Source organism: Hyperolius riggenbachi, chromosome 3 (genome assembly GCF_040937935.1).
Source record: "Hyperolius riggenbachi isolate aHypRig1 chromosome 3, aHypRig1.pri, whole genome shotgun sequence".
NCBI lineage: Eukaryota > Metazoa > Chordata > Amphibia > Anura > Hyperoliidae > Hyperolius > Hyperolius riggenbachi.
Genome location: NC_090648.1, coordinates 77,334,953 through 77,360,055, shown reverse-complemented (window position 1 = coordinate 77,360,055; position 25,103 = coordinate 77,334,953). Strand labels below are relative to the sequence as shown.

The window sequence follows — 25,103 nt, the reverse complement described above, 5'->3', positions numbered from 1 at the left end:
GACAGCCTTTTGGTTAGGGCAAGTCCACCCTATAAGCGTACAAGCCTATCGCGGAGACTTTTGATCACTTTCCCACCCACTGAGATACCACTGAGAGTAGAGTCTGGATATCAGCGCTATCAGCAGCAGAGTTGCAAAAGGGGCTTGGAGCAACTGAAAATCTGACTTTGGACATTGCCTTTCTTGTCACCCGCCGAGAACTTTTGTAGATGGGGCGAAGAGAAAACAGCCAGTATTACAGAGAGAGGACCTTTTTCTGGCCAACAGCCGTTCTTCCCCTGCACTAATAGGCCCCCAAGGAGAAGGCTTTTGTTGGGCTCCGGTACGCTCACCTGGGAAGCTTGATTCTGATGAGCGCACCTTAGCCAAAAGGCAGGACATTCCCATACCGGGAGTCGAACCCGGGCCGCCTGGGTGAAAACCAGGAATCCTGACCGCTAGACCATATGGGAGGCGTTCGGTAAGAGCTGAATGCATCTGGGGGAAAAAGGAGCTCGAGAGCCAGAGGGGGGCATCAGCTCTGTCTAGACAGCAAACCATGAGCCAACTTACCTGGCGCATGTGCGGCACAGTGGCAAAAGCACTGCCTCGTTAGCGCAGTAGGTAGCGCGTCAGTCTCATAATCTGAAGGTCGTGAGTTCAATCCTCACACGGGGCACTGTCCTCATGCTTGGACAGCCTTTTGGTTAGGGCAAGTCCACCCTATAAGCGTACAAGCCTATCGCGGAGACTTTTGATCACTTTCCCACCCACTGAGATACCACTGAGAGTAGAGTCTGGACATCAGCGCTATCAGCAGCAGAGTTGCAAAAGGGGCTTGGAGCAACTGAAAATCTGACTTTGGACATTGCCTTTCTTGTCACCCGCCGAGAACTTTTGTAGATGGGGCGAAGAGAAAACAGCCAGTATTACAGAGGGAGGACCTTTTTCTGGCCAACAGCCGTTCTTCCCCTGCACTAATAGGCCCCCAAGGAGAAGGCTTTTGTTGGGCTCCGGTACGCTCACCTGGGAAGCTTGATTCTGATGAGCGCACCTTAGCCAAAAGGCAGGACGTTCCCGTACCGGGAGTCGAACCCGGGCCGCCTGGGTGAAAACCAGGAATCCTGACCGCTAGACCATATGGGAGGCGTTCGGTAAGAGCTGAATGCATCTGGGGGAAAAAGGAGCTCGAGAGCCAGAGGGGGGCATCAGCTCTGTCTAGACAGCAAACCATGAGCCAACTTACCTGGCGCGTGTGCGGCACAGTGGCAAAAGCACTGCCTCGTTAGCGCAGTAGGTAGCGTGTCAGTCTCATAATCTGAAGGTCGTGAGTTCAATCCTCACACGGGGCACTGTCCTCATGCTTGGACAGCCTTTTGGTTAGGGCAAGTCCACCCTATAAGCGTACAAGCCTATCGCGGAGACTTTTGATCACTTTCCCACCCACTGAGATACCACTGAGAGTAGAGTCTGGACATCACCGCTATCAGCAGCAGAGTTGCAAAAGGGGCTTGGAGCAACTGAAAATCTGACTTTGGACATTGCCTTTCTTGTCACCCGCCGAGAACTTTTGTAGATGGGGCGAAGAGAAAACAGCCAGTATTACAGAGGGAGGACCTTTTTCTGGCCAACAGCCGTTCTTCCCCTGCACTAATAGGCCCCCAAGGAGAAGGCTTTTGTTTGGCTCCGGTACGCTCACCTGGGAAGCTTGATTCTGATGAGCGCACCTTAGCCAAAAGGCAGGACGTTCCCGTACCGGGAGTCGAACCCGGGCCGCCTGGGTGAAAACCAGGAATCCTGACCGCTAGACCATATGGGAGGCGTTCGGTAAGAGCTGAATGCATCTGGGGGAAAAAGGAGCTCGAGAGCCAGAGGGGGGCATCAGCTCTGTCTAGACAGCAAACCATGAGCCAACTTACCTGGCGCGTGTGCGGCACAGTGGCAAAAGCACTGCCTCGTTAGCGCAGTAGGTAGCGCGTCAGTCTCATAATCTGAAGGTCGTGAGTTCAATCCTCACACGGGGCACTGTCCTCATGCTTGGACAGCCTTTTGGTTAGGGCAAGTCCACCCTATAAGCGTACAAGCCTATCGCGGAGACTTTTGATCACTTTCCCACCCACTGAGATACCACTGAGAGTAGAGTCTGGACATCAGCGCTATCAGCAGCAGAGTTGCAAAAGGGGCTTGGAGCAACTGAAAATCTGACTTTGGACATTGCCTTTCTTGTCACCCGCCGAGAACTTTTGTAGATGGGGCGAAGAGAAAACAGCCAGTATTACAGAGGGAGGACCTTTTTCTGGCCAACAGCCGTTCTTCCCCTGCACTAATAGGCCCCCAAGGAGAAGGCTTTTGTTGGGCTCCGGTACGCTCACCTGGGAAGCTTGATTCTGATGAGCGCACCTTAGCCAAAAGGCAGGACGTTCCCATACCGGGAGTCGAACCCAGGCCGCCTGGGTGAAAACCAGGAATCCTGACCGCTAGACCATATGGGAGGCGTTCGGTAAGAGCTGAATGCATCTGGGGGAAAAAGGAGCTCGAGAGCCAGAGGGGGGCATCAGCTCTGTCTAGACAGCAAACCATGAGCCAACTTACCTGGCACGTGTGCGGCACAGTGGCAAAAGCACTGCCTCGTTAGCGCAGTAGGTAGCGCGTCAGTCTCATAATCTGAAGGTCGTGAGTTCAATCCTCACACGGGGCACTGTCCTCATGCTTGGACAGCCTTTTGGTTAGGGCAAGTCCACCCTATAAGCGTACAAGCCTATCGCGGAGACTTTTGATCACTTTCCCACCCACTGAGATACCACTGAGAGTAGAGTCTGGACATCAGCGCTATCAGCAGCAGAGTTGCAAAAGGGGCTTGGAGCAACTGAAAATCTGACTTTGGACATTGCCTTTCTTGTCACCCACCGAGAACTTTTGTAGATGGGGCGAAGAGAAAACAGACAGTATTACAGAGGGAGGACCTTTTTCTGGCCAACAGCCGTTCTTCCCCTGCACTAATAGGCCCCCAAGGAGAAGGCTTTTGTTGGGCTCCGGTACGCTCACCTGGGAAGCTTGATTCTGATGAGCGCACCTTAGCCAAAAGGCAGGACGTTCCCGTACCGGGAGTCGAACCCGGGCCGCCTGGGTGAAAACCAGGAATCCTGACCGCTAGACCATATGGGAGGCGTTCGGTAAGAGCTGAATGCATCTGGGGGAAAAAGGAGCTCGAGAGCCAGAGGGGGGCATCAGCTCTGTCTAGACAGCAAACCATGAGCCAACTTACCTGGCGCGTGTGCGGCACAGTGGCAAAAGCACTGCCTCGTTAGCGCAGTAGGTAGCGTGTCAGTCTCATAATCTGAAGGTCGTGAGTTCAATCCTCACACGGGGCACTGTCCTCATGCTTGGACAGCCTTTTGGTTAGGGCAAGTCCACCCTATAAGCGTACAAGCCTATCGCGGAGACTTTTGATCACTTTCCCACCCACTGAGATACCACTGAGAGTAGAGTCTGGACATCAGCGCTATCAGCAGCAGAGTTGCAAAAGGGGCTTGGAGCAACTGAAAATCTGACTTTGGACATTGCCTTTCTTGTCACCCGCCGAGAACTTTTGTAGATGGGGCGAAGAGAAAACAGCCAGTATTACAGAGGGAGGACCTTTTTCTGGCCAACAGCCGTTCTTCCCCTGCACTAATAGGCCCCCAAGGAGAAGGCTTTTGTTGGGCTCCGGTACGCTCACCTGGGAAGCTTGATTCTGATGAGCGCACCTTAGCCAAAAGGCAGGACGTTCCCGTACCGGGAGTCGAACCCGGGCCGCCTGGGTGAAAACCAGGAATCCTGACCGCTAGACCATATGGGAGGCGTTCGGTAAGAGCTGAATGCATCTGGGGGAAAAAGGAGCTCGAGAGCCAGAGGGGGGCATCAGCTCTGTCTAGACAGCAAACCATGAGCCAACTTACCTGGCGCGTGTGCGGCACAGTGGCAAAAGCACTGCCTCGTTAGGGCAGTAGGTAGCGCGTCAGTCTCATAATCTGAAGGTCGTGAGTTCAATCCTCACACGGGGCACTGTCCTCATGCTTGGACAGCCTTTTGGTTAGGGCAAGTCCACCCTATAAGCGTACAAGCCTATCGCGGAGACTTTTGATCACTTTCCCACCCACTGAGATACCACTGAGAGTAGAGTCTGGACATCAGCGCTATCAGCAGCAGAGTTGCAAAAGGGGCTTGGAGCAACTGAAAATCTGACTTTGGACATTGCCTTTCTTGTCACCCGCCGAGAACTTTTGTAGATGGGGCGAAGAGAAAACAGCCAGTATTACAGAGGGAGGACCTTTTTCTGGCCAACAGCCGTTCTTCCCCTGCACTAATAGGCCCCCAAGGAGAAGGCTTTTGTTGGGCTCCGGTACGCTCACCTGGGAAGCTTGATTCTGATGAGCGCACCTTAGCCAAAAGGCAGGACGTTCCCATACCGGGAGTCGAACACGGGCCGCCTGGGTGAAAACCAGGAATCCTGACCGCTTGACCATATGGGAGGCGTTCGGTAAGAGCTGAATGCATCTGGGGGAAAAAGGAGCTCAAGAGCCAGAGGGGGGGCATCAGCTCTGTCTAGACAGCAAACCATGAGCCAACTTACCTGGCGCGTGTGCGGCACAGTGGCAAAAGCACTGCCTCGTTAGCGCAGTAGGTAGCGTGTCAGTCTCATAATCTGAAGGTCGTGAGTTCAATCCTCACACGGGGCACTGTCCTCATGCTTGGACAGCCTTTTGGTTAGGGCAAGTCCACCCTATAAGCGTACAAGCCTATCGCGGAGACTTTTGATCACTTTCCCACCCACTGAGATACCACTGAGAGTAGAGTCTGGACATCAGCGCTATCAGCAGCAGAGTTGCAAAAGGGGCTTGGAGCAACTGAAAATCTGACTTTGGACATTGCCTTTCTTGTCACCCGCCGAGAACTTTTGTAGATGGGGCGAAGAGAAAACAGCCAGTATTACAGAGGGAGGACCTTTTTCTGGCCAACAGCCGTTCTTCCCCTGCACTAATAGGCCCCCAAGGAGAAGGCTTTTGTTGGGCTCCGGTACGCTCACCTGGGAAGCTTGATTCTGATGAGCGCACCTTAGCCAAAAGGCAGGACGTTCCCATACCGGGAGTCGAACCCGGGCCGCCTGGGTGAAAACCAGGAATCCTGACCGCTTGACCATATGGGAGGCGTTCGGTAAGAGCTGAATGCATCTGGGGGAAAAAGGAGCTCGAGAGCCAGAGGGGGGGCATCAGCTCTGTCTAGACAGCAAACCATGAGCCAACTTACCTGGCGCGTGTGCGGCACAGTGGCAAAAGCACTGCCTCGTTAGCGCAGTAGGTAGCGTGTCAGTCTCATAATCTGAAGGTCGTGAGTTCAATCCTCACACGGGGCACTGTCCTCATGCTTGGACAGCCTTTTGGTTAGGGCAAGTCCACCCTATAAGCGTACAAGCCTATCGCGGAGACTTTTGATCACTTTCCCACCCACTGAGATACCACTGAGAGTAGAGTCTGGACATCAGCGCTATCAGCAGCAGAGTTGCAAAAGGGGCTTGGAGCAACTGAAAATCTGACTTTGGACATTGCCTTTCTTGTCACCCGCCGAGAACTTTTGTAGATGGGGCGAAGAGAAAACAGCCAGTATTACAGAGGGAGGACCTTTTTCTGGCCAACAGCCGTTCTTCCCCTGCACTAATAGGCCCCCAAGGAGAAGGCTTTTGTTGGGCTCCGGTACGCTCACCTGGGAAGCTTGATTCTGATGAGCGCACCTTAGCCAAAAGGCAGGACGTTCCCGTACCGGGAGTCGAACCCGGGCCGCCTGGGTGAAAACCAGGAATCCTGACCGCTAGACCATATGGGAGGCGTTCGGTAAGAGCTGAATGCATCTGGGGGAAAAAGGAGCTCGAGAGCCAGAGGGGGGCATCAGCTCTGTCTAGACAGCAAACCATGAGCCAACTTACCTGGCGCGTGTGCGGCACAGTGGCAAAAGCACTGCCTCGTTAGCGCAGTAGGTAGCGTGTCAGTCTCATAATCTGAAGGTCGTGAGTTCAATCCTCACACGGGGCACTGTCCTCATGCTTGGACAGCCTTTTGGTTAGGGCAAGTCCACCCTATAAGCGTACAAGCCTATCGCGGAGACTTTTGATCACTTTCCCACCCACTGAGATACCACTGAGAGTAGAGTCTGGACATCAGCGCTATCAGCAGCAGAGTTGCAAAAGGGGCTTGGAGCAACTGAAAATCTGACTTTGGACATTGCCTTTCTTGTCACCCGCCGAGAACTTTTGTAGATGGGGCGAAGAGAAAACAGCCAGTATTACAGAGGGAGGACCTTTTTCTGGCCAACAGCCGTTCTTCCCCTGCACTAATAGGCCCCCAAGGAGAAGGCTTTTGTTGGGCTCCGGTACGCTCACCTGGGAAGCTTGATTCTGATGAGCGCACCTTAGCCAAAAGGCAGGACGTTCCCATACCGGGAGTCGAACCCGGGCCGCCTGGGTGAAAACCAGGAATCCTGACCGCTTGACCATATGGGAGGCGTTCGGTAAGAGCTGAATGCATCTGGGGGAAAAAGGAGCTCGAGAGCCAGAGGGGGGGCATCAGCTCTGTCTAGACAGCAAACCATGAGCCAACTTACCTGGCGCGTGTGCGGCACAGTGGCAAAAGCACTGCCTCGTTAGCGCAGTAGGTAGCGTGTCAGTCTCATAATCTGAAGGTCGTGAGTTCAATCCTCACACGGGGCACTGTCCTCATGCTTGGACAGCCTTTTGGTTAGGGCAAGTCCACCCTATAAGCGTACAAGCCTATCGCGGAGACTTTTGATCACTTTCCCACCCACTGAGATACCACTGAGAGTAGAGTCTGGACATCAGCGCTATCAGCAGCAGAGTTGCAAAAGGGGCTTGGAGCAACTGAAAATCTGACTTTGGACATTGCCTTTCTTGTCACCCGCCGAGAACTTTTGTAGATGGGGCGAAGAGAAAACAGCCAGTATTACAGAGGGAGGACCTTTTTCTGGCCAACAGCCGTTCTTCCCCTGCACTAATAGGCCCCCAAGGAGAAGGCTTTTGTTGGGCTCCGGTACGCTCACCTGGGAAGCTTGATTCTGATGAGCGCACCTTAGCCAAAAGGCAGGACGTTCCCATACCGGGAGTCGAACCCGGGCCGCCTGGGTGAAAACCAGGAATCCTGACCGCTTGACCATATGGGAGGCGTTCGGTAAGAGCTGAATGCATCTGGGGGAAAAAGGAGCTCGAGAGCCAGAGGGGGGGCATCAGCTCTGTCTAGACAGCAAACCATGAGCCAACTTACCTGGCGCGTGTGCGGCACAGTGGCAAAAGCACTGCCTCGTTAGCGCAGTAGGTAGCGTGTCAGTCTCATAATCTGAAGGTCGTGAGTTCAATCCTCACACGGGGCACTGTCCTCATGCTTGGACAGCCTTTTGGTTAGGGCAAGTCCACCCTATAAGCGTACAAGCCTATCGCGGAGACTTTTGATCACTTTCCCACCCACTGAGATACCACTGAGAGTAGAGTCTGGACATCAGCGCTATCAGCAGCAGAGTTGCAAAAGGGGCTTGGAGCAACTGAAAATCTGACTTTGGACATTGCCTTTCTTGTCACCCGCCGAGAACTTTTGTAGATGGGGCGAAGAGAAAACAGCCAGTATTACAGAGGGAGGACCTTTTTCTGGCCAACAGCCGTTCTTCCCCTGCACTAATAGGCCCCCAAGGAGAAGGCTTTTGTTGGGCTCCGGTACGCTCACCTGGGAAGCTTGATTCTGATGAGCGCACCTTAGCCAAAAGGCAGGACGTTCCCGTACCGGGAGTCGAACCCGGGCCGCCTGGGTGAAAACCAGGAATCCTGACCGCTAGACCATATGGGAGGCGTTCGGTAAGAGCTGAATGCATCTGGGGGAAAAAGGAGCTCGAGAGCCAGAGGGGGGCATCAGCTCTGTCTAGACAGCAAACCATGAGCCAACTTACCTGGCGCGTGTGCGGCACAGTGGCAAAAGCACTGCCTCGTTAGCGCAGTAGGTAGTGCGTCAGTCTCATAATCTGAAGGTCGTGAGTTCAATCCTCACACGGGGCACTGTCCTCATGCTTGGACAGCCTTTTGGTTAGGGCAAGTCCACCCTATAAGCGTACAAGCCTATCGCGGAGACTTTTGATCACTTTCCCACCCACTGAGATACCACTGAGAGTAGAGTCTGGACATCAGCGCTATCAGCAGCAGAGTTGCAAAAGGGGCTTGGAGCAACTGAAAATCTGACTTTGGACATTGCCTTTCTTGTCACCCGCCGAGAACTTTTGTAGATGGGGCGAAGAGAAAACAGCCAGTATTACAGAGGGAGGACCTTTTTCTGGCCAACAGCCGTTCTTCCCCTGCACTAATAGGCCCCCAAGGAGAAGGCTTTTGTTGGGCTCCGGTACGCTCACCTGGGAAGCTTGATTCTGATGAGCGCACCTTAGCCAAAAGGCAGGACGTTCCCATACCGGGAGTCGAACCCGGGCCGCCTGGGTGAAAACCAGGAATCCTGACCGCTTGACCATATGGGAGGCGTTCGGTAAGAGCTGAATGCATCTGGGGGAAAAAGGAGCTCGAGAGCCAGAGGGGGGGCATCAGCTCTGTCTAGACAGCAAACCATGAGCCAACTTACCTGGCGCGTGTGCGGCACAGTGGCAAAAGCACTGCCTCGTTAGCGCAGTAGGTAGCGTGTCAGTCTCATAATCTGAAGGTCGTGAGTTCAATCCTCACACGGGGCACTGTCCTCATGCTTGGACAGCCTTTTGGTTAGGGCAAGTCCACCCTATAAGCGTACAAGCCTATCGCGGAGACTTTTGATCACTTTCCCACCCACTGAGATACCACTGAGAGTAGAGTCTGGACATCAGCGCTATCAGCAGCAGAGTTGCAAAAGGGGCTTGGAGCAACTGAAAATCTGACTTTGGACATTGCCTTTCTTGTCACCCGCCGAGAACTTTTGTAGATGGGGCGAAGAGAAAACAGCCAGTATTACAGAGGGAGGACCTTTTTCTGGCCAACAGCCGTTCTTCCCCTGCACTAATAGGCCCCCAAGGAGAAGGCTTTTGTTGGGCTCCGGTACGCTCACCTGGGAAGCTTGATTCTGATGAGCGCACCTTAGCCAAAAGGCAGGACGTTCCCATACCGGGAGTCGAACCCGGGCCGCCTGGGTGAAAACCAGGAATCCTGACCGCTTGACCATATGGGAGGCGTTCGGTAAGAGCTGAATGCATCTGGGGGAAAAAGGAGCTCGAGAGCCAGAGGGGGGGCATCAGCTCTGTCTAGACAGCAAACCATGAGCCAACTTACCTGGCGCGTGTGCGGCACAGTGGCAAAAGCACTGCCTCGTTAGCGCAGTAGGTAGCGTGTCAGTCTCATAATCTGAAGGTCGTGAGTTCAATCCTCACACGGGGCACTGTCCTCATGCTTGGACAGCCTTTTGGTTAGGGCAAGTCCACCCTATAAGCGTACAAGCCTATCGCGGAGACTTTTGATCACTTTCCCACCCACTGAGATACCACTGAGAGTAGAGTCTGGACATCAGCGCTATCAGCAGCAGAGTTGCAAAAGGGGCTTGGAGCAACTGAAAATCTGACTTTGGACATTGCCTTTCTTGTCACCCGCCGAGAACTTTTGTAGATGGGGCGAAGAGAAAACAGCCAGTATTACAGAGGGAGGACCTTTTTCTGGCCAACAGCCGTTCTTCCCCTGCACTAATAGGCCCCCAAGGAGAAGGCTTTTGTTGGGCTCCGGTACGCTCACCTGGGAAGCTTGATTCTGATGAGCGCACCTTAGCCAAAAGGCAGGACGTTCCCATACCGGGAGTCGAACCCGGGCCGCCTGGGTGAAACCCAGGAATCCTGACCGCTTGACCATATGGGAGGCGTTCGGTAAGAGCTGAATGCATCTGGGGGAAAAAGGAGCTCGAGAGCCAGAGGGGGGGCATCAGCTCTGTCTAGACAGCAAACCATGAGCCAACTTACCTGGCGCGTGTGCGGCACAGTGGCAAAAGCACTGCCTCGTTAGCGCAGTAGGTAGCGCGTCAGTCTCGTAATCTGAAGGTCGTGAGTTCAATCCTCACACGGGGCACTGTCCTCATGCTTGGACAGCCTTTTGGTTAGGGCAAGTCCACCCTATAAGCGTACAAGCCTATCGCGGAGACTTTTGATCACTTTCCCACCCACTGAGATACCACTGAGAGTAGAGTCTGGACATCAGCGCTATCAGCAGCAGAGTTGCAAAAGGGGCTTGGAGCAACTGAAAATCTGACTTTGGACATTGCCTTTCTTGTCACCCGCCGAGAACTTTTGTAGATGGGGCGAAGAGAAAACAGCCAGTATTACAGAGGGAGGACCTTTTTCTGGCCAACAGCCGTTCTTCCCCTGCACTAATAGGCCCCCAAGGAGAAGGCTTTTGTTGGGCTCCGGTACGCTCACCTGGGAAGCTTGATTCTGATGAGCGCACCTTAGCCAAAAGGCAGGACGTTCCCGTACCGGGAGTCGAACCCGAGCCGCCTGGGTGAAAACCAGGAATCCTGACCGCTAGACCATATGGGAGGCGTTCGGTAAGAGCTGAATGCATCTGGGGGAAAAAGGAGCTCGAGAGCCAGAGGGGGGCATCAGCTCTGTCTAGACAGCAAACCATGAGCCAACTTACCTGGCGCGTGTGCGGCACAGTGGCAAAAGCACTGCCTCGTTAGCGCAGTAGGTAGCGCGTCAGTCTCATAATCTGAAGGTCGTGAGTTCAATCCTCACACGGGGCACTGTCCTCATGCTTGGACAGCCTTTTGGTTAGGGCAAGTCCACCCTATAAGCGTACAAGCCTATCGCGGAGACTTTTGATCACTTTCCCACCCACTGAGATACCACTGAGAGTAGAGTCTGGACATCAGCGCTATCAGCAGCAGAGTTGCAAAAGGGGCTTGGAGCAACTGAAAATCTGACTTTGGACATTGCCTTTCTTGTCACCCGCCGAGAACTTTTGTAGATGGGGCGAAGAGAAAACAGCCAGTATTACAGAGGGAGGACCTTTTTCTGGCCAACAGCCGTTCTTCCCCTGCACTAATAGGCCCCCAAGGAGAAGGCTTTTGTTGGGCTCCGGTACGCTCACCTGGGAAGCTTGATTCTGATGAGCGCACCTTAGCCAAAAGGCAGGACGTTCCCATACCGGGAGTCGAACCCGGGCCGCCTGGGTGAAAACCAGGAATCCTGACCGCTTGACCATATGGGAGGCGTTCGGTAAGAGCTGAATGCATCTGGGGGAAAAAGGAGCTCGAGAGCCAGAGGGGGGGCATCAGCTCTGTCTAGACAGCAAACCATGAGCCAACTTACCTGGCGCGTGTGCGGCACAGTGGCAAAAGCACTGCCTCGTTAGCGCAGTAGGTAGCGTGTCAGTCTCATAATCTGAAGGTCGTGAGTTCAATCCTCACACGGGGCACTGTCCTCATGCTTGGACAGCCTTTTGGTTAGGGCAAGTCCACCCTATAAGCGTACAAGCCTATCGCGGAGACTTTTGATCACTTTCCCACCCACTGAGATACCACTGAGAGTAGAGTCTGGACATCAGCGCTATCAGCAGCAGAGTTGCAAAAGGGGCTTGGAGCAACTGAAAATCTGACTTTGGACATTGCCTTTCTTGTCACCCGCCGAGAACTTTTGTAGATGGGGCGAAGAGAAAACAGCCAGTATTACAGAGGGAGGACCTTTTTCTGGCCAACAGCCGTTCTTCCCCTGCACTAATAGGCCCCCAAGGAGAAGGCTTTTGTTGGGCTCCGGTACGCTCACCTGGGAAGCTTGATTCTGATGAGCGCACCTTAGCCAAAAGGCAGGACGTTCCCATACCGGGAGTCGAACCCGGGCCGCCTGGGTGAAACCCAGGAATCCTGACCGCTTGACCATATGGGAGGCGTTCGGTAAGAGCTGAATGCATCTGGGGGAAAAAGGAGCTCGAGAGCCAGAGGGGGGGCATCAGCTCTGTCTAGACAGCAAACCATGAGCCAACTTACCTGGCGCGTGTGCGGCACAGTGGCAAAAGCACTGCCTCGTTAGCGCAGTAGGTAGCGCGTCAGTCTCGTAATCTGAAGGTCGTGAGTTCAATCCTCACACGGGGCACTGTCCTCATGCTTGGACAGCCTTTTGGTTAGGGCAAGTCCACCCTATAAGCGTACAAGCCTATCGCGGAGACTTTTGATCACTTTCCCACCCACTGAGATACCACTGAGAGTAGAGTCTGGACATCAGCGCTATCAGCAGCAGAGTTGCAAAAGGGGCTTGGAGCAACTGAAAATCTGACTTTGGACATTGCCTTTCTTGTCACCCGCCGAGAACTTTTGTAGATGGGGCGAAGAGAAAACAGCCAGTATTACAGAGGGAGGACCTTTTTCTGGCCAACAGCCGTTCTTCCCCTGCACTAATAGGCCCCCAAGGAGAAGGCTTTTGTTGGGCTCCGGTACGCTCACCTGGGAAGCTTGATTCTGATGAGCGCACCTTAGCCAAAAGGCAGGACGTTCCCGTACCGGGAGTCGAACCCGAGCCGCCTGGGTGAAAACCAGGAATCCTGACCGCTAGACCATATGGGAGGCGTTCGGTAAGAGCTGAATGCATCTGGGGGAAAAAGGAGCTCGAGAGCCAGAGGGGGGCATCAGCTCTGTCTAGACAGCAAACCATGAGCCAACTTACCTGGCGCGTGTGCGGCACAGTGGCAAAAGCACTGCCTCGTTAGCGCAGTAGGTAGCGCGTCAGTCTCATAATCTGAAGGTCGTGAGTTCAATCCTCACACGGGGCACTGTCCTCATGCTTGGACAGCCTTTTGGTTAGGGCAAGTCCACCCTATAAGCGTACAAGCCTATCGCGGAGACTTTTGATCACTTTCCCACCCACTGAGATACCACTGAGAGTAGAGTCTGGACATCAGCGCTATCAGCAGAAGAGTTGCAAAAGGGGCTTGGAGCAACTGAAAATCTGACTTTGGACATTGCCTTTCTTGTCACCCGCCGAGAACTTTTGTAGATGGGGCGAAGAGAAAACAGCCAGTATTACAGAGGGAGGACCTTTTTCTGGCCAACAGCCGTTCTTCCCCTGCACTAATAGGCCCCCAAGGAGAAGGCTTTTGTTGGGCTCCGGTACGCTCACCTGGGAAGCTTGATTCTGATGAGCGCACCTTAGCCAAAAGGCAGGACGTTCCCATACCGGGAGTCGAACCCGGGCCGCCTGGGTGAAAACCAGGAATCCTGACCGCTTGACCATATGGGAGGCGTTCGGTAAGAGCTGAATGCATCTGGGGGAAAAAGGAGCTCGAGAGCCAGAGGGGGGGCATCAGCTCTGTCTAGACAGCAAACCATGAGCCAACTTACCTGGCGCGTGTGCGGCACAGTGGCAAAAGCACTGCCTCGTTAGCGCAGTAGGTAGCGTGTCAGTCTCATAATCTGAAGGTCGTGAGTTCAATCCTCACACGGGGCACTGTCCTCATGCTTGGACAGCCTTTTGGTTAGGGCAAGTCCACCCTATAAGCGTACAAGCCTATCGCGGAGACTTTTGATCACTTTCCCACCCACTGAGATACCACTGAGAGTAGAGTCTGGACATCAGCGCTATCAGCAGCAGAGTTGCAAAAGGGGCTTGGAGCAACTGAAAATCTGACTTTGGACATTGCCTTTCTTGTCACCCGCCGAGAACTTTTGTAGATGGGGCGAAGAGAAAACAGCCAGTATTACAGAGAGAGGACCTTTTTCTGGCCAACAGCCGTTCTTCCCCTGCACTAATAGGCCCCCAAGGAGAAGGCTTTTGTTGGGCTCCGGTACGCTCACCTGGGAAGCTTGATTCTGATTAGGGATGGTCGGAAATGCCAATTTCCGATTCCGCGGTAAATCCGCATTCCGCCATTGCCAAATACCGATTCCGCTTTCCGCTACCAATTTCCGCATTCCAATGCGGAATTTCCGCCGGAAATCGCGGAAATTCCGCCCGACTTTAACATCAATTTTCTCAAAAACTATAAGGTCTTTTTGAAAACTTTTTTTTGCATCCTGTTCAGGAGATTCTGCTTAATAAACCCTGAAAATTTGGTGTTTCTGGGACTTACGGGGGCTTTGCTATTAACCACTAAATTCGGCGTATTTTTACTGTAATGTAAATGCAGAAAATAGGCAGATGCGGATTTTCTGCATTTTACATTACAGTAAAAATCCACCGACTTTAGCGGTTAATAGCAAAGCCCCCGTAAGTCCTAGAAACACCAAATTTTCAGGGTTTATTAAGCAGAATCTCCTGAACAAGATGCAAAAAAAAGTTTTCAAAAAGACTTCATAGTTTTTGAGAAAATCAATGGTAAAGTCGGGCGGAATTTCCGTGATTTCCGGCGGAAATCCGCCTAACGCACTTGCATTAACGATTTCCGCATTCCGATGCGGAAATGCAATTTCCGATCGGAATTTCGGAAATTGCATTTCCGTGGAATCCGAATGAGCATCCCTAATTCTGATGAGCGCACCTTAGCCAAAAGGCAGGACGTTCCCATACCGGGAGTCGAACCCGGGCCGCCTGGGTGAAAACCAGGAATCCTGACCGCTAGACCATATGGGAGGCGTTCGGTAAGAGCTGAATGCATCTGGGGGAAAAAGGAGCTCGAGAGCCAGAGGCGGGCATCAGCTCTGTCTAGACAGCAAACCATGAGCCAACTTACCTGGCGCGTGTGCGGCACAGTGGCAAAAGCACTGCCTCGTTAGCGCAGTAGGTAGCGCGTCAGTCTCATAATCTGAAGGTCGTGAGTTCAATCCTCACACGGGGCACTGTCCTCATGCTTGGACAGCCTTTTGGTTAGGGCAAGTCCACCCTATACGCGTACAAGCCTATCGCGGAGACTTTTGATCACTTTCCCACCCACTGAGATACCACTGAGAGTAGAGTCTGGACATCAGCGCTATCAGCAGCAGAGTTGCAAAAGGGGCTTGGAGCAACTGAAAATCTGACTTTGGACATTGCCTTTCTTGTCACCCGCCGAGAACTTTTGTAGATGGGGCGAAGAGAAAACAGCCAGTATTACAGAGGGAGGACCTTTTTCTGGCCAACAGCCGTTCTTCCCCTGCACTAATAGGCCCCCAAGGAGAAGGCTTTTGTTGGGCTCCGGTACGCTCACCTGGGAAGCTTGATTCTGATGAGCGCACCTTAGCCAAAAGGCAGGACGTTCCCGTACCGGGAGTCGAACCCGGGCCGCCTGGGTGAAAACCAGGAATCCTGACCGCTAGACCATATGGGAGGCATTCGGTAAGAGCTGAATGCATCTGGGGGAAAAAGGAGCTCGAGAGCCAGAGGGGGGCATCAGCTCTGTCTAGACAGCAAACCATGAGCCAACTTACCTGGCGCGTGTGCGGCACAGTGGCAAAAGCACTGCCTCGTTAGCGCAGTAGGTAGCGCGTCAGTCTCATAATCTGAAGGTTGTGAGTTCAATCCTCACACGGGGCACTGTCCTCATGCTTGGACAGCCTTTTGGTTAGGGCAAGTCCACCCTATAAGCCTACAAGCCTATCGCGGAGACTTTTGATCACTTTCCCACCCACTGAGATACCACTGAGAGTAGAGTCTGGACATCAGCGCTATCAGCAGCAGAGTTGCAAAAGGGGCTTGGAGCAACTGAAAATCTGACTTTGGACATTGCCTTTCTTGTCACCCGCCGAGAACTTTTGTAGATGGGGCGAAGAGAAAACAGCCAGTATTACAGAGGGAGGACCTTTTTCTGGCCAACAGCCGTTCTTCCCCTGCACTAATAGGCCCCCAAGGAGAAGGCTTTTGTTGGGCTCCGGTACGCTCACCTGGGAAGCTTGATTCTGATGAGCGCACCTTAGCCAAAAGGCAGGACGTTCCCATACCGGGAGTCGAACCCGGGCCGCCTGGGTGAAAACCAGGAATCCTGACCGCTTGACCATATGGGAGGCGTTCGGTAAGAGCTGAATGCATCTGGGGGAAAAAGGAGCTCGAGAGCCAGAGGGGGGCATCAGCTCTGTCTAGACAGCAAACCATGAGCCAACTTACCTGGCGCGTGTGCGGCACAGTGGCAAAAGCACTGCCTCGTTAGCGCAGTAGGTAGCGTGTCAGTCTCATAATCTGAAGGTCGTGAGTTCAATCCTCACACGGGGCACTGTCCTCATGCTTGGACAGCCTTTTGGTTAGGGCAAGTCCACCCTATAAGCGTACAAGCCTATCGCGGAGACTTTTGATCACTTTCCCACCCACTGAGATACCACTGAGAGTAGAGTCTGGATATCAGCGCTATCAGCAGCAGAGTTGCAAAAGGGGCTTGGAGCAACTGAAAATCTGACTTTGGACATTGCCTTTCTTGTCACCCGCCGAGAACTTTTGTAGATGGGGCGAAGAGAAAACAGCCAGTATTACAGAGAGAGGACCTTTTTCTGGCCAACAGCCGTTCTTCCCCTGCACTAATAGGCCCCCAAGGAGAAGGCTTTTGTTGGGCTCCGGTACGCTCACCTGGGAAGCTTGATTCTGATGAGCGCACCTTAGCCAAAAGGCAGGACATTCCCATACCGGGAGTCGAACCCGGGCCGCCTGGGTGAAAACCAGGAATCCTGACCGCTAGACCATATGGGAGGCGTTCGGTAAGAGCTGAATGCATCTGGGGGAAAAAGGAGCTCGAGAGCCAGAGGGGGGCATCAGCTCTGTCTAGACAGCAAACCATGAGCCAACTTATCTGGCGCATGTGCGGCACAGTGGCAAAAGCACTGCCTCGTTAGCGCAGTAGGTAGCGCGTCAGTCTCATAATCTGAAGGTCGTGAGTTCAATCCTCACACGGGGCACTGTCCTCATGCTTGGACAGCCTTTTGGTTAGGGCAAGTCCACCCTATAAGCGTACAAGCCTATCGCGGAGACTTTTGATCACTTTCCCACCCACTGAGATACCACTGAGAGTAGAGTCTGGACATCAGCGCTATCAGCAGCAGAGTTGCAAAAGGGGCTTGGAGCAACTGAAAATCTGACTTTGGACATTGCCTTTCTTGTCACCCGCCGAGAACTTTTGTAGATGGGGCGAAGAGAAAACAGCCAGTATTACAGAGGGAGGACCTTTTTCTGGCCAACAGCCGTTCTTCCCCTGCACTAATAGGCCCCCAAGGAGAAGGCTTTTGTTGGGCTCCGGTACGCTCACCTGGGAAGCTTGATTCTGATGAGCGCACCTTAGCCAAAAGGCAGGACGTTCCCGTACCGGGAGTCGAACCCGGGCCGCCTGGGTGAAAACCAGGAATCCTGACCGCTAGACCATATGGGAGGCGTTCGGTAAGAGCTGAATGCATCTGGGGGAAAAAGGAGCTCGAGAGCCAGAGGGGGGCATCAGCTCTGTCTAGACAGCAAACCATGAGCCAACTTACCTGGCGCGTGTGCGGCACAGTGGCAAAAGCACTGCCTCGTTAGCGCAGTAGGTAGCGCGTCAGTCTCATAATCTGAAGGTCGTGAGTTCAATCCTCACACGGGGCACTGTCCTCATGCTTGGACAGCCTTTTGGTTAGGGCAAGTCCACCCTATAAGCGTACAAGCCTATCGCGGAGACTTTTGATCACTTTCCCACCCACTGAGATACCACTGAGAGTAGAGTCTGGACATCAGCGCTATCAGCAGCAGAGTTGCAAAAGGGGCTTGGAGCAACTGAAAATCTGACTTTGGACATTGCCTTTCTTGTCACCCGCCGAGAACTTTTGTAGATGGGGCGAAGAGAAAACAGCCAGTATTACAGAGGGAGGACCTTTTTCTGGCCAACAGCCGTTCTTCCCCTGCACTAATAGGCCCCCAAGGAGAAGGCTTTTGTTGGGCTCCGGTACGCTCACCTGGGAAGCTTGATTCTGATGAGCGCACCTTAGCCAAAAGGCAGGACGTTCCCATACCGGGAGTCGAACCCGGGCCGCCTGGGTGAAAACCAGGAATCCTGACCGCTAGACCATATGGGAGGCGTTCGGTAAGAGCTGAATGCATCTGGGGGAAAAAGGAGCTCGAGAGCCAGAGGGGGGCATCAGCTCTGTCTAGACAGCAAACCATGAGCCAACTTACCTGGCACGTGTGCGGCACAGTGGCAAAAGCACTGCCTCGTTAGCGCAGTAGGTAGCGTGTCAGTCTCATAATCTGAAGGTCGTGAGTTCAATCCTCACACGGGGCACTGTCCTCATGCTTGGACAGCCTTTTGGTTAGGGCAAGTCCACCCTATAAGCGTACAAGCCTATCGCGGAGACTTTTGATCACTTTCCCACCCACTGAGATACCACTGAGAGTAGAGTCTGGACATCAGCGCTATCAGCAGCAGAGTTGCAAAAGGGGCTTGGAGCAACTGAAAATCTGACTTTGGACATTGCCTTTCTTGTCACCCACCGAGAACTTTTGTAGATGGGGCGAAGAGAAAACAGACAGTATTACAGAGGGAGGACCTTTTTCTGGCCAACAGCCGTTCTTCCCCTGCACTAATAGGCCCCCAAGGAGAAGGCTTTTGTTGGGCTCCGGTACGCTCACCTGGGAAGCTTGATTCTGATGAGCGCACCTTAGCCAAAAGGCAGGACGTTCCCGTACCAGGAGTCGAACCCGGGCCGCCTGGGTGAAAACCAGGAATCCTGACCGCTAGACCATATGGGAGGCGTTCGGTAAGAGCTGAATGCATCTGGGGGAAAAAGGAGCTTGAGAGCCAGAGGGGGGCATCAGCTCTGTCTAGACAGCAAACCATGAGCCAACTTACCTGGCGCGTGTGCGGCACAGTGGCAAAAGCACTGCCTCGTTAGCGCAGTAGGTAGCGTGTCAGTCTCATAATCTGAAGGTCGTGAGTTCAATCCTCACACGGGGCACTGTCCTCATGCTTGGACAGCCTTTTGGTTAGGGCAAGTCCACCCTATAAGCGTACAAGCCTATCGCGGAGACTTTTGATCACTTTCCCACCCACTGAGATACCACTGAGAGTAGAGTCTGGACATCAGCGCTATCAGCAGCAGAGTTGCAAAAGGGGCTTGGAGCAACTGAAAATCTGACTTTGGACATTGCCTTTCTTGTCACCCGCCGAGAACTTTTGTAGATGGGGCGAAGAGAAAACAGCCAGTATTACAGAGGGAGGACCTTTTTCTGGCCAACAGCCGTTCTTCCCCTGCACTAATAGGCCCCCAAGGAGAAGGCTTTTGTTGGGCTCCGGTACGCTCACCTGGGAAGCTTGATTCTGATGAGCGCACCTTAGCCAAAAGGCAGGACGTTCCCGTACCGGGAGTCGAACCCGGGCCGCCTGGGTGAAAACCAGGAATCCTGACCGCTAGACCATATGGGAGGCGTTCGGTAAGAGCTGAATGCATCTGGGGGAAAAAGGAGCTCGAGAGCCAGAGGGGGGCATCAGCTCTGTCTAGACAGCAAACCATGAGCCAACTTACCTGGCGCGTGTGCGGCACAGTGGCAAAAGCACTGCCTTGTTAGCGCAGTAGGTAGCGCGTCAGTCTCATAATCTGAAGGTCGTGAGTTCAATCCTCACACGGGGCACTGTCCTCATGCTTGGACAGCCTTTTGGTTAGGGCAAGTCCACCCTATAAGCGTACAAGCCTATCGCGGAGACTTTTGATCACTTTCCCACCCACTGAGATACCACTGAGAGTAGAGTCTGGACATCAGCGCTATCAGCAGCAGAGTTGCAAAAGGGGCTTGGAGCAACTGAAAATCTGACTTTGGACATTGCCTTTCTTGTCACCCGCCGAGAACTTTTGTAGATGGGGCGAAGAGAAAACAGCCAGTATTACAGAGGGAGGACCTTTTTCTGGCCAACAGCCGTTCTTCCCCTGCACTAATAGGCCCCCAAGGAGAAGGCTTTTGTTGGGCTCCGGTACGCTCACCTGGGAAGCTTGATTCTGATGAGCGCACCTTAGCCAAAAGGCAGGACGTTCCCATACCGGGAGTCGAACCCGGGCCGCCTGGGTGAAAACCAGGAATCCTGACCGCTTGACCATATGGGAGGCGTTCGGTAAGAGCTGAATGCATCTGGGGGAAAAAGGAGCTCGAGAGCCAGAGGGGGGGCATCAGCTCTGTCTAGACAGCAAACCATGAGCCAACTTACCTGGCGCGTGTGCGGCACAGTGGCAAAAGCACTGCCTCGTTAGCGCAGTAGGTAGCGTGTCAGTCTCATAATCTGAAGGTCGTGAGTTCAATCCTCACACGGGGCACTGTCCTCATGCTTGGACAGCCTTTTGGTTAGGGCAAGTCCACCCTATAAGCGTACAAGCCTATCGCGGAGACTTTTGATCACTTTCCCACCCACTGAGATACCACTGAGAGTAGAGTCTGGACATCAGCGCTATCAGCAGCAGAGTTGCAAAAGGGGCTTGGAGCAACTGAAAATCTGACTTTGGACATTGCCTTTCTTGTCACCCGCCGAGAACTTTTGTAGATGGGGCGAAGAGAAAACAGCCAGTATTACAGAGGGAGGACCTTTTTCTGGCCAACAGCCGTTCTTCCCCTGCACTAATAGGCCCCCAAGGAGAAGGCTTTTGTTGGGCTCCGGTACGCTCACCTGGGAAGCTTGATTCTGATGAGCGCACCTTAGCCAAAAGGCAGGACGTTCCCATACCGGGAGTCGAACCCGGGCCGCCTGGGTGAAAACCAGGAATCCTGACCGCTAGACCATATGGGAGGCGTTCGGTAAGAGCTGAATGCATCTGGGGGAAAAAGGAGCTCGAGAGCCAGAGGGGGGCATCAGCTCTGTCTAGACAGCAAACCATGAGCCAACTTACCTGGCGCATGTGCGGCACAGTGGCAAAAGCACTGCCTTGTTAGCGCAGTAGGTAGCGCGTCAGTCTCATAATCTGAAGGTCGTGAGTTCAATCCTCACACGGGGCACTGTCCTCATGCTTGGACAGCCTTTTGGTTAGGGCAAGTCCACCCTATAAGCGTACAAGCCTATCGCGGAGACTTTTGATCACTTTCCCACCCACTGAGATACCACTGAGAGTAGAGTCTGGACATCAGCGCTATCAGCAGCAGAGTTGCAAAAGGGGCTTGGAGCAACTGAAAATCTGACTTTGGACATTGCCTTTCTTGTCACCCGCCGAGAACTTTTGTAGATGGGGCGAAGAGAAAACAGCCAGTATTACAGAGGGAGGACCTTTTTCTGGCCAACAGCCGTTCTTCCCCTGCACTAATAGGCCCCCAAGGAGAAGGCTTTTGTTGGGCTCCGGTACGCTCACCTGGGAAGCTTGATTCTGATGAGCGCACCTTAGCCAAAAGGCAGGACGTTCCCGTACCGGGAGTCGAACCCGGGCCGCCTGGGTGAAAACCAGGAATCCTGACCGCTAGACCATATGGGAGGCGTTCGGTAAGAGCTGAATGCATCTGGGGGAAAAAGGAGCTCGAGAGCCAGAGGGGGGCATCAGCTCTGTCTAGACAGCAAACCATGAGCCAACTTACCTGGCGCGTGTGCGGCACAGTGGCAAAAGCACTGCCTCGTTAGCGCAGTAGGTAGCGTGTCAGTCTCATAATCTGAAGGTCGTGAGTTCAATCTTCACACGGGGCACTGTCCTCATGCTTGGACAGCCTTTTGGTTAGGGCAAGTCCACCCTATAAGCGTACAAGCCTATCGCGGAGACTTTTGATCACTTTCCCACCCACTGAGATACCACTGAGAGTAGAGTCTGGACATCACCGCTATCAGCAGCAGAGTTGCAAAAGGGGCTTGGAGCAACTGAAAATCTGACTTTGGACATTGCCTTTCTTGTCACCCGCCGAGAACTTTTGTAGATGGGGCGAAGAGAAAACAGCCAGTATTACAGAGGGAGGACCTTTTTCTGGCCAACAGCCGTTCTTCCCCTGCACTAATAGGCCCCCAAGGAGAAGGCTTTTGTTGGGCTCCGGTACGCTCACCTGGGAAGCTTGATTCTGATGAGCGCACCTTAGCCAAAAGGCAGGACGTTCCCGTACCGGGAGTCGAACCCGGGCCGCCTGGGTGAAAACCAGGAATCCTGACCGCTAGACCATATGGGAGGCGTTCGGTAAGAGCTGAATGCATCTGGGGGAAAAAGGAGCTCGAGAGCCAGAGGGGGGCATCAGCTCTGTCTAGACAGCAAACCATGAGCCAACTTACCTGGCGCGTGTGCGGCACAGTGGCAAAAGCACTGCCTCGTTAGCGCAGTAGGTAGCGCGTCAGTCTCATAATCTGAAGGTCGTGAGTTCAATCCTCACACGGGGCACTGTCCTCATGCTTGGACAGCCTTTTGGTTAGGGCAAGTCCACCCTATAAGCGTACAAGCCTATCGCGGAGACTTTTGATCACTTTCCCACCCACTGAGATACCACTGAGAGTAGAGTCTGGACATCAGCGCTATCAGCAGCAGAGTTGCAAAAGGGGCTTGGAGCAACTGAAAATCTGACTTTGGACATTGCCTTTCTTGTCACCCGCCGAGAACTTTTGTAGATGGGGCGAAGAGAAAACAGCCAGTATTACAGAGGGAGGACCTTTTTCTGGCCAACAGCCGTTCTTCCCCTGCACTAATAGGCCCCCAAGGAGAAGGCTTTTGTTGGGCTCCGGTACGCTCACCTGGGAAGCTTGATTCTGATGAGCGCACCTTAGCCAAAAGGCAGGACGTTCCCATACCGGGAGTCGAACCCGGGCCGCCTGGGTGAAAACCAGGAATCCTGACCGCTAGACCATATGGGAGGCGTTCGGTAAGAGCTGAATGCATCTGGGGGAAAAAGGAGCTCGAGAGCCAGAGGGGGGCATCAGCTCTGTCTAGACAGCAAACCATGAGCCAACTTACCTGGCACGTGTGCGGCACAGTGGCAAAAGCACTGCCTCGTTAGCGCAGTAGGTAGCGCGTCAGTCTCATAATCTGAAGGTCGTGAGTTCAATCCTCACACGGGGCACTGTCCTCATGCTTGGACAGCCTTTTGGTTAGGGCAAGTCCACCCTATAAGCGTACAAGCCTATCGCGGAGACTTTTGATCACTTTCCCACCCACTGAGATACCACTGAGAGTAGAGTCTGGACATCAGCGCTATCAGCAGCAGAGTTGCAAAAGGGGCTTGGAGCAACTGAAAATCTGACTTTGGACATTGCCTTTCTTGTCACCCACCGAGAACTTTTGTAGATGGGGCGAAGAGAAAACAGACAGTATTACAGAGGGAGGACCTTTTTCTGGCCAACAGCCGTTCTTCCCCTGCACTAATAGGCCCCCAAGGAGAAGGCTTTTGTTGGGCTCCGGTACGCTCACCTGGGAAGCTTGATTCTGATGAGCGCACCTTAGCCAAAAGGCAGGACGTTCCCGTACCAGGAGTCGAACCCGGGCCGCCTGGGTGAAAACCAGGAATCCTGACCGCTAGACCATATGGGAGGCGTTCGGCAAGAGCTGAATGCATCTGGGGGAAAAAGGAGCTCGAGAGCCAGAGGGGGGCATCAGCTCTGTCTAGACAGCAAACCATGAGCCAACTTACCTGGCGCGTGTGCGGCACAGTGGCAAAAGCACTGCCTCGTTAGCGCAGTAGGTAGCGTGTCAGTCTCATAATCTGAAGGTCGTGAGTTCAATCCTCCCACGGGGCACTGTCCTCATGCTTGGACAGCCTTTTGGTTAGGGCAAGTCCACCCTATAAGCGTACAAGCCTATCGCGGAGACTTTTGATCACTTTCCCACCCACTGAGATACCACTGAGAGTAGAGTCTGGACATCAGCGCTATCAGCAGCAGAGTTGCAAAAGGGGCTTGGAGCAACTGAAAATCTGACTTTGGACATTGCCTTTCTTGTCACCCGCCGAGAACTTTTGTAGATGGGGCGAAGAGAAAACAGCCAGTATTACAGAGGGAGGACCTTTTTCTGGCCAACAGCCGTTCTTCCCCTGCACTAATAGGCCCCCAAGGAGAAGGCTTTTGTTGGGCTCCGGTACGCTCACCTGGGAAGCTTGATTCTGATGAGCGCACCTTAGCCAAAAGGCAGGACGTTCCCGTACCGGGAGTCGAACCCGGGCCGCCTGGGTGAAAACCAGGAATCCTGACCACTAGACCATATGGGAGGCGTTCGGTAAGAGCTGAATGCATCTGGGGGAAAAAGGAGCTCGAGAGCCAGAGGGGGGCATCAGCTCTGTCTAGACAGCAAACCATGAGCCAACTTACCTGGCGCGTGTGCGGCACAGTGGCAAAAGCACTGCCTTGTTAGCGCAGTAGGTAGCGCGTCAGTCTCATAATCTGAAGGTCGTGAGTTCAATCCTCACACGGGGCACTGTCCTCATGCTTGGACAGCCTTTTGGTTAGGGCAAGTCCACCCTATAAGCGTACAAGCCTATCGCGGAGACTTTTGATCACTTTCCCACCCACTGAGATACCACTGAGAGTAGAGTCTGGACATCAGCGCTATCAGCAGCAGAGTTGCAAAAGGGGCTTGGAGCAACTGAAAATCTGACTTTGGACATTGCCTTTCTTGTCACCCGCCGAGAACTTTTGTAGCTGGGGCGAAGAGAAAACAGCCAGTATTACAGAGGGAGGACCTTTTTCTGGCCAACAGCCGTTCTTCCCCTGCACTAATAGGCCCCCAAGGAGAAGGCTTTTGTTGGGCTCCGGTATGCTCACCTGGGAAGCTTGATTCTGATGAGCGCACCTTAGCCAAAAGGCAGGACGTTCCCATACCGGGAGTCGAACCCGGGCCGCCTGGGTGAAAACCAGGAATCCTGACCGCTAGACCATATGGGAGGCGTTCGGTAAGAGCTGAATGCATCTGGGGGAAAAAGGAGCTCGAGAGCCAGAGGGGGGGCATCAGCTCTGTCTAGACAGCAAACCATGAGCCAACTTACTTGGCGCGTGTGCGGCACAGTGGCAAAAGCACTGCCTCGTTAGCGCAGTAGGTAGCGTGTCAGTCTCATAATCTGAAGGTCGTGAGTTCAATCCTCACACGGGGCACTGTCCTCATGCTTGGACAGCCTTTTGGTTAGGGCAAGTCCACCCTATAAGCGTACAAGCCTATCGCGGAGACTTTTGATCACTTTCCCACCCACTGAGATACCACTGAGAGTAGAGTCTGGACATCAGCGCTATCAGCAGCAGAGTTGCAAAAGGGGCTTGGAGCAACTGAAAATCTGACTTTGGACATTGCCTTTCTTGTCACCCGCCGAGAACTTTTGTA

The 25,103-nt window shown here is 53.5% G+C and overlaps 71 non-coding genes across 71 annotated transcripts; 36 read left to right on the top strand and 35 right to left on the bottom strand.

The window, feature by feature from the left end:
• Positions 1–380: 380 nt before the first annotated feature.
• TRNAE-UUC (transfer RNA glutamic acid (anticodon UUC)) lies at positions 381–452 on the bottom strand. The gene has a single exon. It is a non-coding gene; the product is annotated as a tRNA-Glu (tRNA).
• Positions 453–585: 133 nt separating this feature from the next.
• TRNAM-CAU (transfer RNA methionine (anticodon CAU)) lies at positions 586–658 on the top strand. Its single transcript has one exon. It is a non-coding gene; the product is annotated as a tRNA-Met (tRNA).
• Positions 659–1,053: 395 nt separating this feature from the next.
• On the bottom strand, positions 1,054–1,125 carry TRNAE-UUC (transfer RNA glutamic acid (anticodon UUC)). The gene has a single exon. It is a non-coding gene; the product is annotated as a tRNA-Glu (tRNA).
• Positions 1,126–1,258: 133 nt separating this feature from the next.
• Positions 1,259–1,331, top strand: TRNAM-CAU (transfer RNA methionine (anticodon CAU)). The gene has a single exon. It is a non-coding gene; the product is annotated as a tRNA-Met (tRNA).
• A 395-nt stretch (positions 1,332–1,726) lies between these two features.
• Positions 1,727–1,798, bottom strand: TRNAE-UUC (transfer RNA glutamic acid (anticodon UUC)). Its single transcript has one exon. It is a non-coding gene; the product is annotated as a tRNA-Glu (tRNA).
• Positions 1,799–1,931: 133 nt separating this feature from the next.
• On the top strand, positions 1,932–2,004 carry TRNAM-CAU (transfer RNA methionine (anticodon CAU)). The gene has a single exon. It is a non-coding gene; the product is annotated as a tRNA-Met (tRNA).
• A 395-nt stretch (positions 2,005–2,399) lies between these two features.
• Positions 2,400–2,471, bottom strand: TRNAE-UUC (transfer RNA glutamic acid (anticodon UUC)). Its single transcript has one exon. It is a non-coding gene; the product is annotated as a tRNA-Glu (tRNA).
• A 133-nt stretch (positions 2,472–2,604) lies between these two features.
• On the top strand, positions 2,605–2,677 carry TRNAM-CAU (transfer RNA methionine (anticodon CAU)). The gene has a single exon. It is a non-coding gene; the product is annotated as a tRNA-Met (tRNA).
• Positions 2,678–3,072: 395 nt separating this feature from the next.
• TRNAE-UUC (transfer RNA glutamic acid (anticodon UUC)) lies at positions 3,073–3,144 on the bottom strand. Its single transcript has one exon. It is a non-coding gene; the product is annotated as a tRNA-Glu (tRNA).
• A 133-nt stretch (positions 3,145–3,277) lies between these two features.
• TRNAM-CAU (transfer RNA methionine (anticodon CAU)) lies at positions 3,278–3,350 on the top strand. The gene has a single exon. It is a non-coding gene; the product is annotated as a tRNA-Met (tRNA).
• Positions 3,351–3,745: 395 nt separating this feature from the next.
• On the bottom strand, positions 3,746–3,817 carry TRNAE-UUC (transfer RNA glutamic acid (anticodon UUC)). Its single transcript has one exon. It is a non-coding gene; the product is annotated as a tRNA-Glu (tRNA).
• A 133-nt stretch (positions 3,818–3,950) lies between these two features.
• TRNAM-CAU (transfer RNA methionine (anticodon CAU)) lies at positions 3,951–4,023 on the top strand. Its single transcript has one exon. It is a non-coding gene; the product is annotated as a tRNA-Met (tRNA).
• A 601-nt stretch (positions 4,024–4,624) lies between these two features.
• On the top strand, positions 4,625–4,697 carry TRNAM-CAU (transfer RNA methionine (anticodon CAU)). Its single transcript has one exon. It is a non-coding gene; the product is annotated as a tRNA-Met (tRNA).
• A 395-nt stretch (positions 4,698–5,092) lies between these two features.
• On the bottom strand, positions 5,093–5,164 carry TRNAE-UUC (transfer RNA glutamic acid (anticodon UUC)). Its single transcript has one exon. It is a non-coding gene; the product is annotated as a tRNA-Glu (tRNA).
• Positions 5,165–5,298: 134 nt separating this feature from the next.
• Positions 5,299–5,371, top strand: TRNAM-CAU (transfer RNA methionine (anticodon CAU)). Its single transcript has one exon. It is a non-coding gene; the product is annotated as a tRNA-Met (tRNA).
• Positions 5,372–5,766: 395 nt separating this feature from the next.
• Positions 5,767–5,838, bottom strand: TRNAE-UUC (transfer RNA glutamic acid (anticodon UUC)). Its single transcript has one exon. It is a non-coding gene; the product is annotated as a tRNA-Glu (tRNA).
• Positions 5,839–5,971: 133 nt separating this feature from the next.
• On the top strand, positions 5,972–6,044 carry TRNAM-CAU (transfer RNA methionine (anticodon CAU)). Its single transcript has one exon. It is a non-coding gene; the product is annotated as a tRNA-Met (tRNA).
• A 395-nt stretch (positions 6,045–6,439) lies between these two features.
• Positions 6,440–6,511, bottom strand: TRNAE-UUC (transfer RNA glutamic acid (anticodon UUC)). The gene has a single exon. It is a non-coding gene; the product is annotated as a tRNA-Glu (tRNA).
• A 134-nt stretch (positions 6,512–6,645) lies between these two features.
• TRNAM-CAU (transfer RNA methionine (anticodon CAU)) lies at positions 6,646–6,718 on the top strand. Its single transcript has one exon. It is a non-coding gene; the product is annotated as a tRNA-Met (tRNA).
• Positions 6,719–7,113: 395 nt separating this feature from the next.
• Positions 7,114–7,185, bottom strand: TRNAE-UUC (transfer RNA glutamic acid (anticodon UUC)). The gene has a single exon. It is a non-coding gene; the product is annotated as a tRNA-Glu (tRNA).
• A 134-nt stretch (positions 7,186–7,319) lies between these two features.
• On the top strand, positions 7,320–7,392 carry TRNAM-CAU (transfer RNA methionine (anticodon CAU)). Its single transcript has one exon. It is a non-coding gene; the product is annotated as a tRNA-Met (tRNA).
• A 395-nt stretch (positions 7,393–7,787) lies between these two features.
• TRNAE-UUC (transfer RNA glutamic acid (anticodon UUC)) lies at positions 7,788–7,859 on the bottom strand. The gene has a single exon. It is a non-coding gene; the product is annotated as a tRNA-Glu (tRNA).
• A 133-nt stretch (positions 7,860–7,992) lies between these two features.
• Positions 7,993–8,065, top strand: TRNAM-CAU (transfer RNA methionine (anticodon CAU)). The gene has a single exon. It is a non-coding gene; the product is annotated as a tRNA-Met (tRNA).
• A 395-nt stretch (positions 8,066–8,460) lies between these two features.
• Positions 8,461–8,532, bottom strand: TRNAE-UUC (transfer RNA glutamic acid (anticodon UUC)). The gene has a single exon. It is a non-coding gene; the product is annotated as a tRNA-Glu (tRNA).
• A 134-nt stretch (positions 8,533–8,666) lies between these two features.
• TRNAM-CAU (transfer RNA methionine (anticodon CAU)) lies at positions 8,667–8,739 on the top strand. Its single transcript has one exon. It is a non-coding gene; the product is annotated as a tRNA-Met (tRNA).
• Positions 8,740–9,134: 395 nt separating this feature from the next.
• On the bottom strand, positions 9,135–9,206 carry TRNAE-UUC (transfer RNA glutamic acid (anticodon UUC)). Its single transcript has one exon. It is a non-coding gene; the product is annotated as a tRNA-Glu (tRNA).
• A 134-nt stretch (positions 9,207–9,340) lies between these two features.
• Positions 9,341–9,413, top strand: TRNAM-CAU (transfer RNA methionine (anticodon CAU)). The gene has a single exon. It is a non-coding gene; the product is annotated as a tRNA-Met (tRNA).
• Positions 9,414–9,808: 395 nt separating this feature from the next.
• TRNAE-UUC (transfer RNA glutamic acid (anticodon UUC)) lies at positions 9,809–9,880 on the bottom strand. Its single transcript has one exon. It is a non-coding gene; the product is annotated as a tRNA-Glu (tRNA).
• A 134-nt stretch (positions 9,881–10,014) lies between these two features.
• TRNAT-CGU (transfer RNA threonine (anticodon CGU)) lies at positions 10,015–10,087 on the top strand. The gene has a single exon. It is a non-coding gene; the product is annotated as a tRNA-Thr (tRNA).
• A 395-nt stretch (positions 10,088–10,482) lies between these two features.
• Positions 10,483–10,554, bottom strand: TRNAE-UUC (transfer RNA glutamic acid (anticodon UUC)). The gene has a single exon. It is a non-coding gene; the product is annotated as a tRNA-Glu (tRNA).
• Positions 10,555–10,687: 133 nt separating this feature from the next.
• Positions 10,688–10,760, top strand: TRNAM-CAU (transfer RNA methionine (anticodon CAU)). Its single transcript has one exon. It is a non-coding gene; the product is annotated as a tRNA-Met (tRNA).
• Positions 10,761–11,155: 395 nt separating this feature from the next.
• Positions 11,156–11,227, bottom strand: TRNAE-UUC (transfer RNA glutamic acid (anticodon UUC)). The gene has a single exon. It is a non-coding gene; the product is annotated as a tRNA-Glu (tRNA).
• Positions 11,228–11,361: 134 nt separating this feature from the next.
• Positions 11,362–11,434, top strand: TRNAM-CAU (transfer RNA methionine (anticodon CAU)). Its single transcript has one exon. It is a non-coding gene; the product is annotated as a tRNA-Met (tRNA).
• Positions 11,435–11,829: 395 nt separating this feature from the next.
• Positions 11,830–11,901, bottom strand: TRNAE-UUC (transfer RNA glutamic acid (anticodon UUC)). The gene has a single exon. It is a non-coding gene; the product is annotated as a tRNA-Glu (tRNA).
• A 134-nt stretch (positions 11,902–12,035) lies between these two features.
• On the top strand, positions 12,036–12,108 carry TRNAT-CGU (transfer RNA threonine (anticodon CGU)). The gene has a single exon. It is a non-coding gene; the product is annotated as a tRNA-Thr (tRNA).
• Positions 12,109–12,503: 395 nt separating this feature from the next.
• Positions 12,504–12,575, bottom strand: TRNAE-UUC (transfer RNA glutamic acid (anticodon UUC)). The gene has a single exon. It is a non-coding gene; the product is annotated as a tRNA-Glu (tRNA).
• A 133-nt stretch (positions 12,576–12,708) lies between these two features.
• TRNAM-CAU (transfer RNA methionine (anticodon CAU)) lies at positions 12,709–12,781 on the top strand. Its single transcript has one exon. It is a non-coding gene; the product is annotated as a tRNA-Met (tRNA).
• A 395-nt stretch (positions 12,782–13,176) lies between these two features.
• On the bottom strand, positions 13,177–13,248 carry TRNAE-UUC (transfer RNA glutamic acid (anticodon UUC)). The gene has a single exon. It is a non-coding gene; the product is annotated as a tRNA-Glu (tRNA).
• A 134-nt stretch (positions 13,249–13,382) lies between these two features.
• Positions 13,383–13,455, top strand: TRNAM-CAU (transfer RNA methionine (anticodon CAU)). Its single transcript has one exon. It is a non-coding gene; the product is annotated as a tRNA-Met (tRNA).
• A 1,050-nt stretch (positions 13,456–14,505) lies between these two features.
• TRNAE-UUC (transfer RNA glutamic acid (anticodon UUC)) lies at positions 14,506–14,577 on the bottom strand. The gene has a single exon. It is a non-coding gene; the product is annotated as a tRNA-Glu (tRNA).
• A 133-nt stretch (positions 14,578–14,710) lies between these two features.
• TRNAM-CAU (transfer RNA methionine (anticodon CAU)) lies at positions 14,711–14,783 on the top strand. The gene has a single exon. It is a non-coding gene; the product is annotated as a tRNA-Met (tRNA).
• Positions 14,784–15,178: 395 nt separating this feature from the next.
• Positions 15,179–15,250, bottom strand: TRNAE-UUC (transfer RNA glutamic acid (anticodon UUC)). Its single transcript has one exon. It is a non-coding gene; the product is annotated as a tRNA-Glu (tRNA).
• A 133-nt stretch (positions 15,251–15,383) lies between these two features.
• On the top strand, positions 15,384–15,456 carry TRNAM-CAU (transfer RNA methionine (anticodon CAU)). The gene has a single exon. It is a non-coding gene; the product is annotated as a tRNA-Met (tRNA).
• A 395-nt stretch (positions 15,457–15,851) lies between these two features.
• Positions 15,852–15,923, bottom strand: TRNAE-UUC (transfer RNA glutamic acid (anticodon UUC)). The gene has a single exon. It is a non-coding gene; the product is annotated as a tRNA-Glu (tRNA).
• Positions 15,924–16,056: 133 nt separating this feature from the next.
• TRNAM-CAU (transfer RNA methionine (anticodon CAU)) lies at positions 16,057–16,129 on the top strand. Its single transcript has one exon. It is a non-coding gene; the product is annotated as a tRNA-Met (tRNA).
• A 395-nt stretch (positions 16,130–16,524) lies between these two features.
• On the bottom strand, positions 16,525–16,596 carry TRNAE-UUC (transfer RNA glutamic acid (anticodon UUC)). The gene has a single exon. It is a non-coding gene; the product is annotated as a tRNA-Glu (tRNA).
• A 133-nt stretch (positions 16,597–16,729) lies between these two features.
• TRNAM-CAU (transfer RNA methionine (anticodon CAU)) lies at positions 16,730–16,802 on the top strand. Its single transcript has one exon. It is a non-coding gene; the product is annotated as a tRNA-Met (tRNA).
• A 395-nt stretch (positions 16,803–17,197) lies between these two features.
• On the bottom strand, positions 17,198–17,269 carry TRNAE-UUC (transfer RNA glutamic acid (anticodon UUC)). Its single transcript has one exon. It is a non-coding gene; the product is annotated as a tRNA-Glu (tRNA).
• A 133-nt stretch (positions 17,270–17,402) lies between these two features.
• TRNAM-CAU (transfer RNA methionine (anticodon CAU)) lies at positions 17,403–17,475 on the top strand. The gene has a single exon. It is a non-coding gene; the product is annotated as a tRNA-Met (tRNA).
• Positions 17,476–17,870: 395 nt separating this feature from the next.
• TRNAE-UUC (transfer RNA glutamic acid (anticodon UUC)) lies at positions 17,871–17,942 on the bottom strand. The gene has a single exon. It is a non-coding gene; the product is annotated as a tRNA-Glu (tRNA).
• Positions 17,943–18,075: 133 nt separating this feature from the next.
• On the top strand, positions 18,076–18,148 carry TRNAM-CAU (transfer RNA methionine (anticodon CAU)). Its single transcript has one exon. It is a non-coding gene; the product is annotated as a tRNA-Met (tRNA).
• Positions 18,149–18,543: 395 nt separating this feature from the next.
• TRNAE-UUC (transfer RNA glutamic acid (anticodon UUC)) lies at positions 18,544–18,615 on the bottom strand. The gene has a single exon. It is a non-coding gene; the product is annotated as a tRNA-Glu (tRNA).
• A 133-nt stretch (positions 18,616–18,748) lies between these two features.
• On the top strand, positions 18,749–18,821 carry TRNAM-CAU (transfer RNA methionine (anticodon CAU)). Its single transcript has one exon. It is a non-coding gene; the product is annotated as a tRNA-Met (tRNA).
• A 395-nt stretch (positions 18,822–19,216) lies between these two features.
• TRNAE-UUC (transfer RNA glutamic acid (anticodon UUC)) lies at positions 19,217–19,288 on the bottom strand. Its single transcript has one exon. It is a non-coding gene; the product is annotated as a tRNA-Glu (tRNA).
• Positions 19,289–19,421: 133 nt separating this feature from the next.
• Positions 19,422–19,494, top strand: TRNAM-CAU (transfer RNA methionine (anticodon CAU)). The gene has a single exon. It is a non-coding gene; the product is annotated as a tRNA-Met (tRNA).
• A 395-nt stretch (positions 19,495–19,889) lies between these two features.
• TRNAE-UUC (transfer RNA glutamic acid (anticodon UUC)) lies at positions 19,890–19,961 on the bottom strand. Its single transcript has one exon. It is a non-coding gene; the product is annotated as a tRNA-Glu (tRNA).
• Positions 19,962–20,095: 134 nt separating this feature from the next.
• On the top strand, positions 20,096–20,168 carry TRNAM-CAU (transfer RNA methionine (anticodon CAU)). The gene has a single exon. It is a non-coding gene; the product is annotated as a tRNA-Met (tRNA).
• A 395-nt stretch (positions 20,169–20,563) lies between these two features.
• Positions 20,564–20,635, bottom strand: TRNAE-UUC (transfer RNA glutamic acid (anticodon UUC)). Its single transcript has one exon. It is a non-coding gene; the product is annotated as a tRNA-Glu (tRNA).
• Positions 20,636–20,768: 133 nt separating this feature from the next.
• On the top strand, positions 20,769–20,841 carry TRNAM-CAU (transfer RNA methionine (anticodon CAU)). Its single transcript has one exon. It is a non-coding gene; the product is annotated as a tRNA-Met (tRNA).
• A 395-nt stretch (positions 20,842–21,236) lies between these two features.
• Positions 21,237–21,308, bottom strand: TRNAE-UUC (transfer RNA glutamic acid (anticodon UUC)). The gene has a single exon. It is a non-coding gene; the product is annotated as a tRNA-Glu (tRNA).
• Positions 21,309–21,441: 133 nt separating this feature from the next.
• On the top strand, positions 21,442–21,514 carry TRNAM-CAU (transfer RNA methionine (anticodon CAU)). The gene has a single exon. It is a non-coding gene; the product is annotated as a tRNA-Met (tRNA).
• A 395-nt stretch (positions 21,515–21,909) lies between these two features.
• On the bottom strand, positions 21,910–21,981 carry TRNAE-UUC (transfer RNA glutamic acid (anticodon UUC)). Its single transcript has one exon. It is a non-coding gene; the product is annotated as a tRNA-Glu (tRNA).
• A 133-nt stretch (positions 21,982–22,114) lies between these two features.
• TRNAM-CAU (transfer RNA methionine (anticodon CAU)) lies at positions 22,115–22,187 on the top strand. Its single transcript has one exon. It is a non-coding gene; the product is annotated as a tRNA-Met (tRNA).
• A 395-nt stretch (positions 22,188–22,582) lies between these two features.
• On the bottom strand, positions 22,583–22,654 carry TRNAE-UUC (transfer RNA glutamic acid (anticodon UUC)). Its single transcript has one exon. It is a non-coding gene; the product is annotated as a tRNA-Glu (tRNA).
• A 133-nt stretch (positions 22,655–22,787) lies between these two features.
• On the top strand, positions 22,788–22,860 carry TRNAM-CAU (transfer RNA methionine (anticodon CAU)). Its single transcript has one exon. It is a non-coding gene; the product is annotated as a tRNA-Met (tRNA).
• Positions 22,861–23,255: 395 nt separating this feature from the next.
• Positions 23,256–23,327, bottom strand: TRNAE-UUC (transfer RNA glutamic acid (anticodon UUC)). Its single transcript has one exon. It is a non-coding gene; the product is annotated as a tRNA-Glu (tRNA).
• Positions 23,328–23,460: 133 nt separating this feature from the next.
• TRNAM-CAU (transfer RNA methionine (anticodon CAU)) lies at positions 23,461–23,533 on the top strand. The gene has a single exon. It is a non-coding gene; the product is annotated as a tRNA-Met (tRNA).
• Positions 23,534–23,928: 395 nt separating this feature from the next.
• TRNAE-UUC (transfer RNA glutamic acid (anticodon UUC)) lies at positions 23,929–24,000 on the bottom strand. The gene has a single exon. It is a non-coding gene; the product is annotated as a tRNA-Glu (tRNA).
• Positions 24,001–24,133: 133 nt separating this feature from the next.
• TRNAM-CAU (transfer RNA methionine (anticodon CAU)) lies at positions 24,134–24,206 on the top strand. Its single transcript has one exon. It is a non-coding gene; the product is annotated as a tRNA-Met (tRNA).
• A 395-nt stretch (positions 24,207–24,601) lies between these two features.
• Positions 24,602–24,673, bottom strand: TRNAE-UUC (transfer RNA glutamic acid (anticodon UUC)). Its single transcript has one exon. It is a non-coding gene; the product is annotated as a tRNA-Glu (tRNA).
• Positions 24,674–24,807: 134 nt separating this feature from the next.
• On the top strand, positions 24,808–24,880 carry TRNAM-CAU (transfer RNA methionine (anticodon CAU)). The gene has a single exon. It is a non-coding gene; the product is annotated as a tRNA-Met (tRNA).
• The last annotated feature ends 223 nt before the right edge of the window (positions 24,881–25,103 follow it).